The sequence below is a fragment of the Crinia signifera genome, chromosome 2 (assembly GCF_055691185.1).
Source record: "Crinia signifera chromosome 2, ASM5569118v1, whole genome shotgun sequence".
Taxonomy (NCBI): Eukaryota; Metazoa; Chordata; class Amphibia; order Anura; family Myobatrachidae; genus Crinia; species Crinia signifera.
Genome location: NC_139218.1, coordinates 325,100,417 through 325,118,989, shown reverse-complemented (window position 1 = coordinate 325,118,989; position 18,573 = coordinate 325,100,417). Strand labels below are relative to the sequence as shown.

Genomic DNA, 18,573 nt, shown 5'->3' with positions numbered 1-18,573 from the left:
AACAAATGAGAAAGGTGTATACTGGACACTGTATAGTAGATCCATACTATTATACTGTAGCCATTGTCTAAGTACAATGTGAAAGTAGTTAACAGCAGGGGATAAATGGGGTGGGGGGGATATGGACATTTTGTGTAAAAGGTACTACTACTTTAGGCATTGTGTCACTGTGTATAAGCGACACTACTACAGTATGTGGCATAAATGTGTATTGAGTACTGCTGCGTAGCATAACTTGAATAAGGAAAAAGGGGGGGGGGGGAGATTGCGCAGAATTGATGACAGAACAAAAATTGATAAAAAAGTAACAATACTAATTTAATAAAACATACGGTACATTTGTAATATAAAATTGTGCATTGCATGGGGAAGGGGTTAAAATGAGAAGAATGGGATAATGAAAAAGCTGCGTCCAGTACTGGATAATATCACCTTATTCTCTGGCAAGTGAAGAGGAAGAATGTGGACATTTGATTGGTCCTCCTTGGCACTGGGACATAGAATCCTTTTTGCAGAGTGTCCTCCAAATAGGAACTAAGATGGTAAAGTCCTTATTTGGATTCTCTGTAGTGTGGGGTTCTGCTTTGAACCATAAATGGGTACCTTGGAGAGGTGGCGTTCCTTCAAACGTGGGTACTCCAATGTAAAAGTGGATGGATAAGTGTCCCGGTCTTGTTCTCCTCTGGAAAGGAAATAGTGCAATTTTCTTTTTTCTTTTGCCAAGGTGATGTCTGGATAGGCAGCAGGGTGGAAGGGCAGCAGGGTGGAAGGGGTAGGTAGCTGGGTAGCCTGACCAACGCGTTTCACTGCTTGGGAGCAGCTTTTTCAAGGACCTTGTTCAAAGCAAAGCAGAACCCCACACTACAGAGAATCCAAATAAGGACTTTACCATCTCAGTTCCTATTTGGAGGACACTCTGCAAAAAGGATTCTATGTCCCAGTGCCAAGGAGGACCAATCAAATGTCCACATTCTTCCTCTTCACTTGCCAGAGAATAAGGTGATATTATCCAGTACTGGACGCAGCTTTTTCATTATCCCATTCTTCTCATTTTAACCCCTTCCCCATGCAATGCACAATTTTATATTACAAATGTATGTTTTATTAAATTAGTATTGTTACTTTTTTATCAATTTTTGTTCTGTCATCAATTCTGCGCAATCCCCCCCCCCCTTTTTCCTTGTTATTTGTAGGGATTGACAATCCCTTTATTTGATTGCTGCAGGCCTAACCGCCCATACAGGCGCCCCAAACAGACACTTAGGTGTCTGCCCATTTATTTTTCTAACTTGAATAAGGGGCAGTATTGTATGTCATCACGTAAATAAGGGGCACTTTTATGTGGTGTAATGTGAATCAGGGACCCTGCATGCTTTGTAATGTGAATATGATTGTGCTACTGTGTGACATCATTTGAATTGGGGGTACGATTTTGTGACCACACCCTTCCTTGTGAAACCACTGTCCCTTTATAAAGTATGGGAGGTATGGCACAAATTTATAGTTTCCAGGGGGTGCCGAAATCCCTGGTGCTGGCCCAGGCTCCGCCTAATAGGGATGGCAGTGGCAGGGTTGAGTTCCACCAACTCTTTAGCACCACTTTAAGCACCAGTCAACAGGATTTAACCAACTCATACACATGTTCAAAAGATGCTGCCATATAGAATATTTTCTGCTAGACAAAGTTCTCACACTGTTCATTCATTGTAAAAAATAAAATAAAAAGTAAACATCGTTCATTTTAATTTTTAGGCTATATGTAAGGGTGTGGATTGAAAGGTCTACAGTATCTTGGTAGACAGTCAATAGGTCGATAACAAAAGGTCGACAGACACAGGGTCGGCATGTCAAAGGATGACAGGGTAAAAGGTCAGACCAAGCAAAAGGTCGACACATGAAAAGGTTGACATGAGTTTTTCACTGGTATTGTGTCAATGTTGACACCTGTTGAATTGGATCCCCAATTAGTGTAGCTCGCTCTTGCCATGCTTTTGGCCTGGTGCCTCACTGTGCTTGGCATGGCCGCCAACAGTGGGGTGCTATGGTTGACACTGAAAGCATAACATGCACTTGGTTGACATTGACAAAAGGTTGACATGCAATAAGTCAACATTGACAAAAAGTTAGCCTGGGACAACTGTCCCAGGCCAACTTTTTGTCAATGTTGACTTATTGCATGTCAACCTTTTGTCAATGTCAATCAAGTGCATGTCATGCTTTCAGTGTTGACCTATTGGCTGTCTACCTACACACTGTAGACCAGTGTAGGTCTCAGCAGTGTGCACTGAACATAATCATACCTGTGAACTGAAAGCAAACAATGTGGACAGTGAGAGCCTTTTCTGAAAAAGCTGTTAAGCGCTGTTACCAACTGGAGCTGATTCCTTTCATCTAGTCATTAAATGCTTTCTGATAATAATTCAGATGACAAACTACTGTATATTTGTTATCTGATTGACTATCTAAAGCAGGGATGGGGAACCTCCGGCCCTCCAGCTGAACTACATATCCCAGCATGCCCTGCTCCAGTTTTGCTATTTCCCCCTACTAAAACTGTTGCAGGGCATGCTGGGATGTGTAGCTGGGATGAGCTGGAGGGCCGAAGGTTCCCCTTCCCTGATCTAAAGTGTTAAAAATATTTATGTATGTATGTACATTATATGTACATACATTTTAAAGAAAGCACTCACTCAATGACGTCAACTGACCTTGCTGTGATTATACTGCATAACGGCGAGGGACTCAATCACTGCTAGACACAGTGAAGCCAATGCAGTCGCAGGATACATCTGGTTTCACTGACGCTGAACAGTCTGGTTTCACCTGAGGGGGTTGGGGTGCTCAGTCCTGCAGTCCATATGTAAAATCTTCCCCTGGTTCTCATTTATTGTATAAGGAGGCTTTTCAATCATGTATAACAATATACAGAAATTGTAATAACACTAACCCATTTATATTTAATATTTTATTTAATATTTTCATATTTTATCTTGTGTTATATCCTTTACTGTTTTCATTATAACATGAGGCTACTACAGGTGCCTGTGTGTCCTGGAAAGTTCATGGGTGTGCAGGGGCGGATTGGCCGTAGAAGTTATTCAAAAGGTTCCGGGTGGGTGACAGACTGGTGATGTGGGTGTGTTAGGAGGTGTTGGTGAGTTAGGGGGTAGATGTTGGTAATGTGGGTGTGTAAGAGGCCACTTTAAATTCAAAATCCGTCCATGACACCTGGGAACAGCATTGTAGTTTAATTAGCATAAAGTCGCAGACACAACTGCAGGAAAAGACAACAGGATGGCTGCAACTGAGTCCAAATCAGAATTAGGCTCTTTGGCGAGGGATCCTGCCTCTTCAACAGAACCCACCTCCTCAACAAACCCCACCTCCATGAGGACTGCTTCAAGAAATTTCCTCAGCTGGGTCTCCATTCAAATCCACCCCCTTGGGCTTGTAACCAAAATTGTGTTCCTATTCTGATTAATGCCTATGCCAGTGGTTCCCAAACTGTGTGCCTAGGCACCCCGGGGTGCCTCAGGACACTTGCAGGGGTGCCTAGGGTTAGTGGACCAGGATCAATTCATATTATTTATGGACAATATACCAGGCAAAACCAGTGCATGTGGCTGCCAATCATAATATATGTGGACAAACAGGAGCAAATCCTGTCCCTCACCACATAACTGTGACCTATAAACACAATGCACTTAATTTAATATTTTTTTTCTGAATTTCTCGATAAGAAGCATTTGGCCTAGGGGTGCCTTGAAATTATTTTGATGCTCTAGGGTGCCGTGATGCAAAAAAGTTTGGGAACCACTGGCCTATGTTAAGGAGATACCAACCATTGGTTAGGTGCAAAACCTGAGACTAGTGATAACTAGTGCAGCTGCATACATCCCAACATGACCCATACCAGGAGGGACAAAATGCTCTGCTCCTGGACTTCCTTGCCAGTGTCAGTTGCAGAGGTGGGACTGCACCACTGTCCAAAATGTAAATAGGGGAGCCACACCTGTCAGTGAGTCCTGGACTGTGGTGTTTGGGGTGGCAGTTGGTGGGGCTCCCCTATCTGAATTTTGGACTGTGCTGCAGCCAGGGGCGAATTTACGGGTCAGGTCACTCCTAGGCACAACATTTTTGGCCGCCCCCCCCCCCCCCCCACATATGTATATAGAAATATATATATATATATATATATATATATTATATACAATAATTGCCTAAACAGATTTTTTTTATTTTTTTTATTAAATCTACACCCCCTTACCTGGACCTAGCTTGTAGTTTGGTCGGGTGAGGAGCAGTTAATTTGTGCCATGGCTGACCCCGTTTTAACTGTGTGGACTGTGGAGCACAGGCAGCACTTCCTGCACAGGGATGTGTGACCCAATAGCTCCGCCCCCAAAACACCGCTGGCTGGGAGCATTACCTTTGAAAGACCCTGACAGTCTCAATGGAACACGAGAGGAGGTGGGGGCTGAAAAACAAGAGTCACTGCTAGCGCTGTCCCCCGCTATTAGAGGCACGTTGCACCTGCCAGTCAAACAGGCAGCTGCTGAACGTCCGTTGTGCCACTGCATCCACAGAGGGGAGGAGATGTGCGGTACTTTACCTGACCGCACATCACTCCTCCGCTCCTCTCAAACAATGCCTCTGTCATTGTGTGTGTGCATGGCAGAGCGGGAGGGTAGCGGCGGGTAACGAGCGACGCTGCTGCTGACATATGATGAATCATGTCAGCGGCAGCGCCGCTTGTAACTTGCCGCTTCCCACCCTCTCTGCCATGCTGCTATTTAAAACAATGGCAGCCCGCTGTGCTGCCCTTGATTGGTGCCGCCCTGAGGCCCGTGCCTCACGGGCCTAGGCACAAATCTGGCCCTGGCTGCAGCCCTGCAACTCTGCATCTGCCAGCAGCATGGAAGTCCAGGAACAGAGCATCTTGTCCCTCCTGGAATGGGCCATGTTGGGAGTTATGCAGATGTAAATATAAGACCGGTGGGCAGCAGCATGCAGCATATACAGGTAGATGTGTACATAGTAATATTAGAATACCATTACTTAAATATCTGCATCCCATGCTGCTCTACTGTATCTGCTATTGCTGGCTCTGTTCCTCCTCTGGTGATCTTCATGGCTTACATCATGGCAACACTTCCTGCCACAAATCTACAAACATGTGAGCAAATGTCCTGTGTCTGAGCTTGATTCAGTGATATATATACGCAAACACACTCACATCTGGGAATTTGTATTCAGCGTCTGTGTGAAAATAAGAAAAAGTCGCAGCTGCCTGGCTATGTATACAGATGTCCACCGTCTACATACAAAGACACAGCATCTGTCACCAGTCACTAGATAAACAGAGTTCTGAGTATCCCTATGATCGCACAGCATGGCCACAGGTAGTAACACATTGGAAGCGGAGTAACTGTTACTGTGTACGGGATCACAGGCGCAGCCGCAAATGCTCACAAAACAGGTGTTTTTGCTGAAGATGAGCACTTCGGTTTTCCTGAAATATGAACACACCTGAACATAGGGGTTCCTAGTCTAATCCAGTTCCAGTTCGTAACCACATTGGCATGCCGAGTGTAATGGAGACCCGGCTTGGGTCTGTTTCCAGATTGAAACGCGGACCAAATTACGTTTTTAGCTGTTTTTATCAATTCCATATTTTTATCAATATTTACAGATTTTTATCAATTTTAAAGATATTCAAAACTGCACCAAATACTGAATCTGAACTAAAGAACTTGAGAGTGGTTGAACCGGTACTCTTTACCTAGCACGGCGCCCATCGCGGTCACCGCGGGCATTGAATGCACTAAAAAATCGGGTGCGACGCGACCGACGCGATGCCCGCGATGTTAAATTTCTCAATTGACCCGATTTTACTGTTCAATGCCTCAATTGACACGCTTTTTCCATAGGAAACAATGTTAAATGGCCCACAGAGGCCAAATAGCCACCCTGAAGTGTGAAATGGCCCCTACAATTGTTAACGCCACCCCACGATCAACGTGAACCCGAAGCGTGGCGAGCGCAGCGGTACGCGTCCTACGACCTTTTCATACCCCCACTATCCACGTCGGCGTGGAGTTGAGAATAGAATAGTGTGGCGAGCCCGAAGTGTGGCGAACGCAGCGAGCCCCGCGAGGGGACGCGGATACCTGTGAAGCCCGCGAAGGGACGCGTTTACCTGTGAAGGTATCCGCGGGGCTCGTTGCGCTCGCCATGCTTCGGGCTCGGTGGCTCGCCACACTATTCTATTCTCAACTCCACGCCGACGTGGATAGTGGGGGTATGAAAAGGTCGTAGGACGCGTACCGCCGCCCCTCGCGGGCTCGCTGCGCTCGCCACGCTTCGGGTTCACGTTGATCGTGGGGTGGCGTTAACAATTGTGGGGGCCATTTCACACTTCAGGGTGGCTATTTGACCTCTGTGGCCCATTTAACATTGTTTCCTATGGAAAAATCGTGTCAATTGAGGCATTGAACAGTAAAATCGGGTCAATTGAGAAATTTAATATTGTTCCCTATGGGAAATCGCGGGCATCGCGTCGGTCGCGTCGCACCCGATTTTTAGTGCATTCAATGCCCGCGATGCCCGCGATTTTTTTACCTGCGATGCCCACGATCAAAATCGTGGGCGCCGTGCTAGGTAAAGAGTACCGTTGAACCAAAACCAAAAGCAACACACAGGGTTCCGTGCACATCTCAAATTTTATGTGGACTGCTTATAATCATTAAACTATGAATAAAAATAGGGTACTTGTGAGTTATCTGGACGCCCGATTTTTTGATTGTATGCCTTAAGATAAGGCATACAATCAGATACGATGCGATGCGATATCGCATCGCATCGCATCGCATCGCATGCGACCATCGGATGCGATGACCCGATTTTTCCATAGGAATCAATGTTAAAATGATTCCTATGGAAAAAGGGGTCCTTTTCATACCCCTACTATCCAAGTGGGCATGGAGTTGGATATAAACCTGTGGCGAGCGTAGCGAGCCACCGAGCCCGAAGCGTGGCGAGCGAAGCGAGCCCCGCGAGGGGACGGTATTCCGTGTCCCCTCGCGGGGCTCGCTACGCTCGCCACGCTTCGGGCTCGGTGGCTCGCTACGCTCGCCACAGGTTTATATCCAACTCCATGCCCACTTGGATAGTAGGGGTATGAAAAGGACCCCTTTTTCCCATTGAATTCCATGTTAAAATGGACTCAGTCCATTTTAACATTGATTCCTATGGAAAAATCGGGTCATCGCATCGCATCAAATCGCATCGCATCCGATGGTCGCATGCGATGCGATGCGATGTGCCCGATCCGACCCGATTTTGAAATCGGGCGTCCGGATAACTCACAAGTACCAAAAATAGATTTGTGGACATTTCAGATTTAGGCCTCTACTGTACCTCCTGCAGCAAGCAGAGACAATGGAGGTCTGGTAAATATTGATAGACAGCCATGGTTGCCAACATGGCTGGTCAATGCTTCTGCCTTGCAGTAATCCCACATGGACCCCACCAGTGGATAGAATTGCTGTTGCATATAACAATGGGGGTTATTCTGGTTCACTCCTTCTGGCAAATCCATTCTTAGATGGACAAAACCATGTGCACTGCAGGGGGGCAGATGTAAAATGTGAAGAGAGAATAAGATTTGGGTTATTTTGTTTCTGTGCAGGGAAAATAAAGACTGCTTTATTTTTACACTGCAATTTAGATCTCACTTTAAAGTAAAACCCCACCCAAATCTAACTCTCTCTCTGCACAAGTAACATCTACCCCACCTGCAGTGCACATGGGTTTTGTTCATTTGAGAAGGAATTTGCCAGAAGGAGTGAACCAAAATAACCCCCAATGTAATTATTCCTTGCTAGATCCATTCTATTTATTATTTAGGGCACATGGGGTGCAATAATAGGTACTTGTGTAGTTTTCAGCTTAGGCTAAGCTACATTGTCAGCATAGCCCAGGGCTGGGCAACACCGGCCCTCCAGATGTTGATGAACTACAAATCCCAGCATGCCTTGCATCAGTTTCAGCGTGGCCACATAGCAAAACTAATGCAAAGCATCCTGGGATGTGTAGTTCATTAACATCTGAAGGGCCGGTGTTGCCCAGCCCTGGCATAGCCCAACGGCTGCCTAGCGTAGTCAGCGTAGTGTCCCCACGGCAGCCCTGCATAGTCAGCGTAGTGTCCCCGTCAGGCAGCGTAGTCTACGTACTGTCCCCACCGACCCTGATACTGACAGGGTCGCTGACTACGCTGGCTGTGGGAATATTATGCTGATTCTGACAGGGACGTTATGCTGACTACATAACTGCAGCCGTGAAACTACACAAGTACCCAATAATATCCTTGAAAGCTTAGCTATTCAGAATCTCCAATAAAACACCCATGCCTTTATACAAATGGTGGTATCTCCAAGAAAGTTAACATTTTGGAAAACAGTGCTATATACCTCTATCTGATGTCATCAATCTAAGCATAGGACACAAACTTTATTACGTCTTTGCAATAAGGCAGAATAAGCAGTTACAAGCAGAGGCAGAACTGCCATTGGTGCAGCAGGTGTATTGCGGGACTTAGGGGCCCACTGCTGCCACCCAATGCTGTGTGGCAAATTGTGAACTTGAAATTGTGACCAGTACTCTGTTTATGCAGTCATGTAATCTGTAATTGAAAAAGAAATGTGTAAAATACTGTTTTGGGAAGGGTCAGATCTGAGCTTTATGCCATTATCATGAAGCATAAAGGGTTGTAGCTAATGCGTACAATGCTGGGGTGCCGGACGGGGTCCCGACAGTCATATATAGTGTTCACTAAACTTAAAAGGCATTCACCTGACGTTGGGAACAGCCGGGTTCCCGACGGCCGTCCGCTATTTTCCCTCGTGGGGGTCCACAACCCCCATAGAGGGAGAATAGAATAGGTGGCTCGCTACGAGCCTGCAAGGGGCTTAGTTGCGCTCACCAAGCTGTCTGGGTCCGGCCAGTCGGGATCCCGACGTTGGGATAATGGCTGTCATGATCCCGACTGTCGGACCCCTATACCGCACCCACAATGCTGGTATGGAGCCCAAACTGTTCTTTGCCCATTTCCCACCACCATCATATATATTATCACTGCATAGAGAAATCCTTATTCCTAACACAAGAACTTTTGAACTCTGTAAGAATTCCCGTTTACCATCACTGTTACTCTGGTATTCCGTGAACACACCACCCTTTCCATGAAGAAGCACTTCCTTGTATTTCCCTTGAGCCAAATTACCAATCACTTTCAAAGCATGACCTCTTGTATTAGTATTTCCCCTATTAAACATGTTTCCTTTGCCTGCCCCTCCATTATATGCATTTTCCCATTGCAAGTATATGTACTTGATGGACCACCGTTTTCCTAATATACAGCTTACTCTCATATTCCGGAGTCCAGTTGTGAAAAATAAACACTGATATGTAATGGAACAATACGTGGGATATTCCCAAAGTACCCCTAGAGTTCTTTGGAATAGATAGGGACAGCGCATGTTTGTAAGGTATGTTCTATTCATTAACATGTTTAATGCATTTATAATTTGGGATATACAGATGGAGCCTTCTTCAACTAGCCTTCTCTGGATAGCCATGGCTCACCAAGGCCTATTGTTCTCAGCTGCAATGCAATACATAGAACAGTACAGTAGGGGATTAGCATACCCTCCAACAATTCCTATGCAAAAATCGGTACAGGCCAGGGGGTGTGTGGCCATAGATATTGGCCATGACCATTTGTAAAGGGGGTGTGGCCTTGACTCTTATTTTCCACTGGACCACTACACATCCCAAACCAAACCAAAAAAAATCTCCCACACAAAATGTCTGCCACCTTACAGCGGACCATCCAGAAAACCGGTCTGCTATATTTCTCTGGGTTGGGGATGGGGGCAGCAGTGGAACAGGCAAGTAGGCAGCAGCAGAACGATAGCCCCAGCAGACACCCGACACCCACACTTTACTCAGAGCCTCCCCACCACTGCGAGGTCTGCGGGACTATTGTTATGCCACTGATTATGACCAGCTACCTCGGGGGGCCATACAGTTGCCCATAAATCATAAGCATTAAAATTGTATTTCTATTTTTCTCACAAAATGATTACATTTTTCTAATTTACTGTATGTGAGGAGACATTGAAGCTGACAGTGTAATGGTGTACATGCCCATACAGCACTGGCCACAGCCATGCAGCACTGATCACACCCACACAGTACTGACCACACCCACAAATTACTGATCACACCTACATAGTACTAGTCACACCCACGTTTTCATTATAGATCCTTGTAAATTATTCTTTAGCCCCAGTCCCTGAGAAACGTTGGGACACCAATCCTATTAATGCAAAATGACTTTCATTCTGCATAGGGTACGTAACCTATCCTTTCCCAAATGAATAATGGTGCTGTGAATTGTCATCCTGCTGAAAAGTGAAATGAAAGAGGAAGGTACATCAGCATCCCTGGGCTGGACTGTTACAGCTTTGGGAAGACCAGCAGGACCTGGGTAATGCTGGACTGACGTAAAATGTTATATTTCCACTTCTCTTAATCAACTCCACCAAAAACTATGGGTGAAATTTAATAGGATGAGAGATTCAGAAAGTGAGAGATTTGGGAAGAAATCTCCAGTTTTTTTAAAGTGGCAATCATTTACACTGCAAAATCAAACTGGTTTAGCCGTGTAAATGATTGCCGCTTTAAAAAAACTGGAGATTTCTTACCATACAGTATCTCTCACTTACTGAATCTCTCATCCTATTAACCCCCCCCCCCATATTTTAAATTGTTGTTTAAATTAATTAAGACAATTTATTCAATGAGAACTAGATTACTTACAGTGGTTATTCAAATGAATCCAATAAAACAAAACCTAATAAAAAAATAAATAAAAATAGGATATCGAACACCGTAACATAAGGAGGCAATCACTAAAATATGCTGCTTATGCAGCTGCATAAGGATATAATTTACAATATATAGTGTTCACTAAACTTAAAATAAGCTGCTTTGTTGTTTCATCCCTTTGTATTTGTGGAATCAGTGGAAGTAAAGTTGGCATTCTGGGCAATGTGTTCCCTTGTTTTCCATTCGTACGTTTCCTGCTAGCACAAAGGATCTTTGTCTTCCTATAAGCACTTTTGCCAACCAGCCTGTGTCAGAATAGCACATGCAATCCTATTCATCCTTGACATACAAGACACATCTGGAAACACCAAGCCCAGACTGACACAATAGCAGCAAAGTACATCCCTATATAGGAATGAGAGGCCTGGAGTGTTATTTCCAAGTTCTAGAGCTCGGGCAGATGTTGGACCTCTCTGTACGGCTGTTACATTTACAGGTAAAAAGATATATAGTGTGTTCGTAAATGATAGACAGGCATTAGGAACAATGGACTATAGTGGATCTATGTAATAAGACGCTAAGCTATTTCTCCCATATACTGTATTGCCAAAATTAGGTGGCCTTATACTGAGCTTTTTGTAATGTTTGGACTAAAACCACTTGGTTCTGCAAGGAGCTAGTCCAACCAAACGGTTAACTGATTTTATTTTGAAATATATTTCTTGGTTAGAAATAAGTATGAATTGTTATTGGTCTCTTTTCACTAATGGAGTATATTTCTATACTAATAAGCCCGCTCAAAGCTAATGCTTCAAAAGCTAGTCTGCTACTTTGTGATTGCCTCTGTGTTTGTGCATATGTGTGAGAGAAAGAGATGTAGTTTCACTTGCTGCCAACAGATGGCAGTGTTTCAGAGACACACAAATGGACACTAGACATATATATATATATATATATATATATATATATATATATATATATATATATATATATATATATATATATATATACATCTCAGTAATGGCTAACCTTGACACTCCAGCTGTTGTTAAACTACACATCCCAGCATGCCTTGCATCAGTTTTAGAATGGCCAAATAGCAAAACTGTGGCAGAGCATGCTGGGATGTGTAGTTTAGCAACAGCTGGAGTGTCAAGGTTAGCCATCACTGATATAGATAATACTTTTAAGTCTCAACATTTTGGAAACAAAACTCTTCAGAAACTGATTTAAAAAAAAGAAAAAGATTTTTTAGGGTGAATGGGGATTCTCCCTATTTAATTGTAAGGCTGGTTTTTAGCCTAGGCAATACAATTCTGAAGTGATGAAAAACACCTGGATTGGCCAATTAGGCACTTTGACAATTTACTGGCAAAATTGCAGCAAACAAAATGACAATTATTTATTGCTTGAGAAGTGTTTTGTCTAATTTAATATAGTGTACTACACTTCTTAATAATGTCTCAGTGCCCTTAGATTATTTTTGCATAGGCTGTATTTTCTCATCCTCAACTGCATTTGTCAGGGGCAAAAGATAAAGGGCCAGATGCACTAAGCTTCAAATAGGTAAATTGGAGAGTGATAAACAGCCAGCCAATCAGGTCCTACCTGATATGTCACAGACTTTGTTTGAAAATTGTCAGGCAGGAGCTGATTGGCTGGGTGTTTATCACTCTCTGTCATAATGATAACTGGTATAGTAGTTATATTTAAAACCAATAATTTATTGAATTAGTGGGGATGATTGCTGGTTTAAGTAAGCTGTTCTGCCATCCTGCCTATTGGGGTTTTGTTCCAATCCTGGGAGAATACTTCCCACCTAGTGCAGGCTCATGGGGTGGTCCAGGGCTTAGGTAAAGTTGATTATCACCCAGAGGATGTGAAAAGCCCCAACAGTCGCTATGCTTCTAGATAATCAATATAAATCTGCAAAATTAGGAAGGTATGAATAACCAAATTCAGTGTAAACTACTGTACAGTATATTTCACAGTCATTCAATCTGTTACTGTATGTAACAGTTGAAACAAATGTTGTTTTCTTTATTGTGTATCTTTGTAATATTTTGTAAGTGGCTTTGAAAGAGAATCCAAGAAGATAGTTGTTTGCGTTATTTTAGATTGCATTTTGAAAAACCAATTTGTTATACCTAGAATAGCCAGAAGATGGCACCAATACACTGACATCCTTGATATAGCCATTACAGTGATACAAATTATCTGATTTTAATCATACAGTAGCTGTCTTCTCAAGCACATATAAAAGTAACAATTATTTAACCCCTTCATGACAGAGCCAGTTTGTGCCTTCATGACAGAGCCCTTTTTTTCAAATCTGACATGTCTCACTTAAGTGGGGATAACTTTTTTTTGCTTTTACTTATCCCAGTGATTTTGAGATTGTTTTCTCGTGACACATTGTACTTCAAGTTAGTGGTAAATTTTCGTCGATACAGTCTGTGTTTTTTTTGTGAAAAATACCAAAATATCGTGAAAAAATGGAAAATTTAGCAATTTGCAAAATGTTAAATTTTCTGCTTGTGAGACAAATAATCATACCACTCAAAATAGTTAATAACTAACATAGACCATATGTCTACTTTATGTTTCCATCATTATTTCAACTTCCTTTTAATTTTTTTGGACACTAGGAGGCTTACAATATGAATAGCAAATTCTCAAATTTTCATGAAAATTTCAAACACTGATTTTTTTAGGGACCAGTTCAGTTCTGATGTGACTTTGAGGGACTTGTATGTGAGACACCCCCATAAATGATGCCATTTCAAAAACTGCACCCCTCACAGTATTCAAAACAGCATTTTGGAAGTTTGTTAACCCTTTAGGTGTTTCACAGGAATTAAAACAAAGTGTAGGTGAAATTTCAAAATTTCTTTTTTTTTGCAGAGTTTCAATTTTAATACATTTTTCTAACGAATACAGTAGATTTTACTAGAGAAATGTGACTAAAAATTGATTCCCCCAATTCTTTTGTTTTCAAAAATATCCTATATGTGGCCCTAGTGTGCACGTTGACCAAACCACAGGCTTCATAATAGAAGGAGCACCTACTTGATTTTGGAGCCTCCTTTTTATGAGATTTTTTTTTAGGCACCATGTAGGTTTCTAGGCACCATAAGTGCTAAAAGTTAGGAACCTCCCCCACAAGTCACCCCATTTTGCAATCTACACCCCTCAGGGAATTCATCTAGGGGTATAGTGTACATTTCAAACCCCCAGGGGTTTCACCAATTTTGGTACAACTGGGATGTGAAAATGGAAAATTACATTTTTTTACACAAACATGCAGTTCTGGCTCAAAATTTTTCATTTTCACAAGGAATGAAGGAGACAAAGCACCCCAAAATCTGTGCCCCAATTTCTTCCGAGTACGGCAATGCCTCACATGTGACCAAAAAATACCAGTTGGGTGCATGGCAGGACTTAGAAGGGAAGGAGTGATTTTTGGATTTTGCAGCAAAGATTTTGGTGGAATGAATGGTGGGTGCTATGTTGCATTAGCAAGACTCCCAAAGCACCAATACAGTGGAACCCCCCCACAAGTCACCCCATTTTGCAAAGTACACCCCTCAGGGAATTCATCTAGGGGTATAGTGTACATTTCAAACCCCCAGGGGTTTCACCAATTTTGGTACAACTGGGATGTGAAAATGGAAAATTACATTTTTTTACACAAACATGCAGTTCTGGCTCAAAATTTTTCATTTTCACAAGGAATGAAGGAGACAAAGCACCCCAAAATCTGTGCCCCAATTTCTCCCGAGTACGGCAATGCCTCACATGTGACCAAAAAATACCAGTTGGGTGCATGGCAGGACTTAGAAGGGAAGGAGTGATTTTTGGATTTTGCAGCAAAGATTTTGGTGGAATGAATGGTGGGTGCTATGTTGCATTAGCAAGACTCCCAAAGCACCAATACAGTGGAACCCCCCCACAAGTCACCCCATTTTGCAAAGTACACCCCTCAGGGAATTCATCTAGGGGTTTAGTGTACATTTCAAACCCCCAGGGGTTTCACCAATTTTGGTACAACTGGGATGTGAAAATGGAAAATTACATTTTTTTACACAAACATGCAGTTCTGGCTCAAAATTTTTCATTTTCACAAGGAATGAAGGAGACAAAGCACCCCAAAATCTGTGCCCCAATTTCTCCCGAGTACGGCAATGCCTCACATGTGACCAAAAAATACCAGTTGGGTGCATGGCAGGACTTAGAAGGGAAGGAGTGATTTTTGGATTTTGCAGCAAAGATTTTGGTGGAATGAATGGTGGGTGCTATGTTGCATTAGCAAGACTCCCAAAGCACCAATACAGTGGAACCCCCCCACAAGTCACCCCATTTTGCAAAGTACACCCCTCATGGAATTCATCTAGGGGTATAGTGTACATTTCAAACCCCCAGGGGTTTCACCAATTTTGGTACAACTGGGATGTGAAAATGGAAAATTACATTTTTTTACACAAACATGCAGTTCTGGCTCAAAATTTTTCATTTTCACAAGGAATGAAGGAGACAAAGCACCCCAAAATCTGTGCCCCAATTTCTCCCGAGTACGGCAATGCCTCACATGTGACCAAAAAATACCAGTTGGGTGCATGGCAGGACTCAGAAGGGAAGGAGTGATTTTTGGATTTTGCAGCAAAGATTTTGGTGGAATGAATGGTGGGTGCTATGTTGCATTAGCAAGACTCCCAAAGCACCAATACAGTGGAACCCCCCCACAAGTCACCCCATTTTGCAAAGTACACCCCTCAGGGAATTCATCTAGGGGTATAGTGTACATTTCAAACCCCCAGGGGTTTCACCAATTATGGTACAACTGGGATGTGAAAATGGAAAATTACATTTTTTTACACAAACATGCAGTTCTGGCTCAAAATTTTTCATTTTCACAAGGAATGAAGGAGACAAAGCACCCCAAAATCTGTGCCCCAATTTCTCCCGAGTACGGCAATGCCTCACATGTGACCAAAAAATACCAGTTGGGTGCATGGCAGGACTTAGAAGGGAAGGAGTGATTTTTGGATTTTGCAGCAAAGATTTTGGTGGAATGAATGGTGGGTGCTATGTTGCATTAGCAAGACTCCCAAAGCACCAATACAGTGGAACCCCCCCACAAGTCACCCCATTTTGCAAAGTACACCCCTCAGGGAATTCATCTAGGGGTATAGTGTACATTTCAAACCCCCAGGGGTTTCACCAATTTTGGTACAACTGGGATGTGAAAATGGAAAATTACATTTTTTTACACAAACATGCAGTTCTGGCTCAAAATTTTTCATTTTCACAAGGAATGAAGGAGACAAAGCACCCCAAAATCTGTGCCCCAATTTCTCCCGAGTACGGCAATGCCTCACATGTGACCAAAAAATACCAGTTGGGTGCATGGCAGGACTCAGAAGGGAAGGAGTGATTTTTGGATTTTGCAGCAAAGATTTTGGTGGAATGAATGGTGGGTGCTATGTTGCATTAGCAAGACTCCCAAAGCACCAATACAGTGGAACCCCCCCACAAGTCACCCCATTTTGCAAAGTACACCCCTCAGGGAATTCATCTAGGGGTATAGTGTACATTTCAAACCCCCAGGGGTTTCACCAATTTTGGTACAACTGGGATGTGAAAATGGAAAATTACATTTTTTTACACAAACATGCAGTTCTGGCTCAAAATTTTTCATTTTCACAAGGAATGAAGGAGACAAAGCACCCCAAAATCTGTGCCCCAATTTCTCCCGAGTACGGCAATGCCTCACGTGTGACCAAAAAATACCAGTTGGGTGCATGGCAGGACTCAGAAGGGAAGGAGTGATTTTTGGATTTTGCAGCACAGATTTTGGTGGAATGAATGGTGGGTGCTATGTTGCATTACCAATACAGTGGAACCCCCCCACAAGTGACCCCATTTTGCAAACTACACCCCTCAGGGAATTCATCTAGGGGTATAGTGTACATTTCAAACCCCCAGGGGTTTCATCAATTTTGGTACAACTGGGCAGTGAAAATGAAAAAAATACATTTTTTTACACAAAAATGTACTTCTGGCTCAAAATTTTTCATTTTCACAAGGAATGAAGGAGACAAAGCACCCCAAAATCTGTGCCCCCATTTCTCCAGAGTACGGCAATGCCTCACATGTGACCAAAAAATACCAGTTGGGTGCATGGCAGGACTCAGAAGGGAAGGAGTGATTTTTGGATTTTGCAGCACAGATTTTGGTGGAATGAATGGTGGGTGCTATGTTGCATTACCAATACAGTGGAACCCCCCCACAAGTGACCCCATTTTGCAAACTACACCCCTCAGGGAATTCATCTAGGGGTATAGTGTACATTTCAAACCCCCAGGGGTTTCATCAATTTTGGTACAACTGGGCAGTGAAAATGAAAAAAAAATACATTTTTTTACACAAAAATGTACTTCTGGCTCAAAATTTTTCATTTTCACAAGGAATGAAGGAGACAAAGCACCCCAAAATCTGTGCCCCCATTTCTCCAGAGTACGGCAATGCCTCACATGTGACCAAAAAATACCAGTTGGGTGCATGGCAGGACTCAGAAGGGAAGGAGTGATTTTTGGATTTTGCAGCACAGATTTTGGTGGAATGAATGGTGGGTGCTATGTTGCATTACCAATACAGTGGAACCCCCCCACAAGTGACCCCATTTTGCAAACTACACCCCTCAGGGAATTCATCTAGGGGTATAGTGTACATTTCAAACCCCCAGGGGTTTCATCAATTTTGGTACAACTGGGCAGTGAAAATGAAAAAAATACATTTTTTTACACAAAAATGTACTTCTGGCTCAAAATTTTTCATTTTCACAAGGAATGAAGGAGACAAAGCACCCCAAAATCTGTGCCCCCATTTCTCCAGAGTACGGCAATGCCTCACATGTGACCAAAAAATACCAGTTGGGTGCATGGCAGGACTCAGAAGGGAAGGAGTGATTTTTGGTTTTTGCAGCTCAGATTCTGGTGGAATGAATGGTGGGTGCTATGTGGCATTAGCAAGACCCCCGAAGCACGGTGAAATGATGAACCTAATAATCCATAGATGTGTGGTATATTTTGAAACACTCCTTTATACATAGGCCGGGTTTGTCGGGGCAAGTTTCACAGTGGAAAATAGTTTCCTTTCTTATTCCCTTTTTATAGCAAACTTTGCACCTTTTTTGTGTCCTGCCCTTTCTTGCAGTGGAGGGGATTTCGTTGGGAAAATGCTGCCCTGGTACAATACGGGGGCCAGTACTAGAAGTACTGGGGCCCTCTGCCTGCTGATTCCCAAATGTTAGGCTCTTTATGACTTCCTCTTGAAAGTGCATAAATGTCCCCCTCTGGCCGGTAGAACGGAATAGCACGTAAGCGTTATACAGTGCCATCTGGATGATATACACGGCCAGCTTCTTGTACCAGATATTTGTTTTCCGCAGGGCACTGTACGGCTTCAGTACCTGATCTGAAAGATCCACTCCACCCATGTACTTATTGTAATCTAGGATACAATTTGGTTTTGAGGTGTGGGTACTGGTACCTCGTACAGGGATGGAGGTGGTACTGTCTCCATGAATTGTTGTCAGTATAAGGACATCCCTCTTGTCCTTATATTTGACCAACAACATATTTTCGGTGCATATTCCCCTGCACCCCTTCTCATTACTTG

General features: G+C 43.2%; 1 protein-coding gene across 2 annotated transcripts in view; it reads left to right on the top strand.

Moving 5' to 3' along the window:
• The window catches only part of LOC146057725 (retinol dehydrogenase 16-like), a 39,317-nt gene that overhangs the window by 567 nt on the left and 20,177 nt on the right, over positions 1–18,573 (top strand). The window contains exon 1 of one of the 2 annotated variants that reach the window (XM_083169331.1): positions 11,245–11,389. The exons of the other annotated variant lie outside the window; for it this stretch is intronic. The gene's annotated coding sequence lies outside the window, so the exon portion shown is untranslated. Of the gene's footprint in view, positions 1–11,244; positions 11,390–18,573 lie in introns of those variants that run through there. 2 annotated transcript variants of the gene reach the window in all.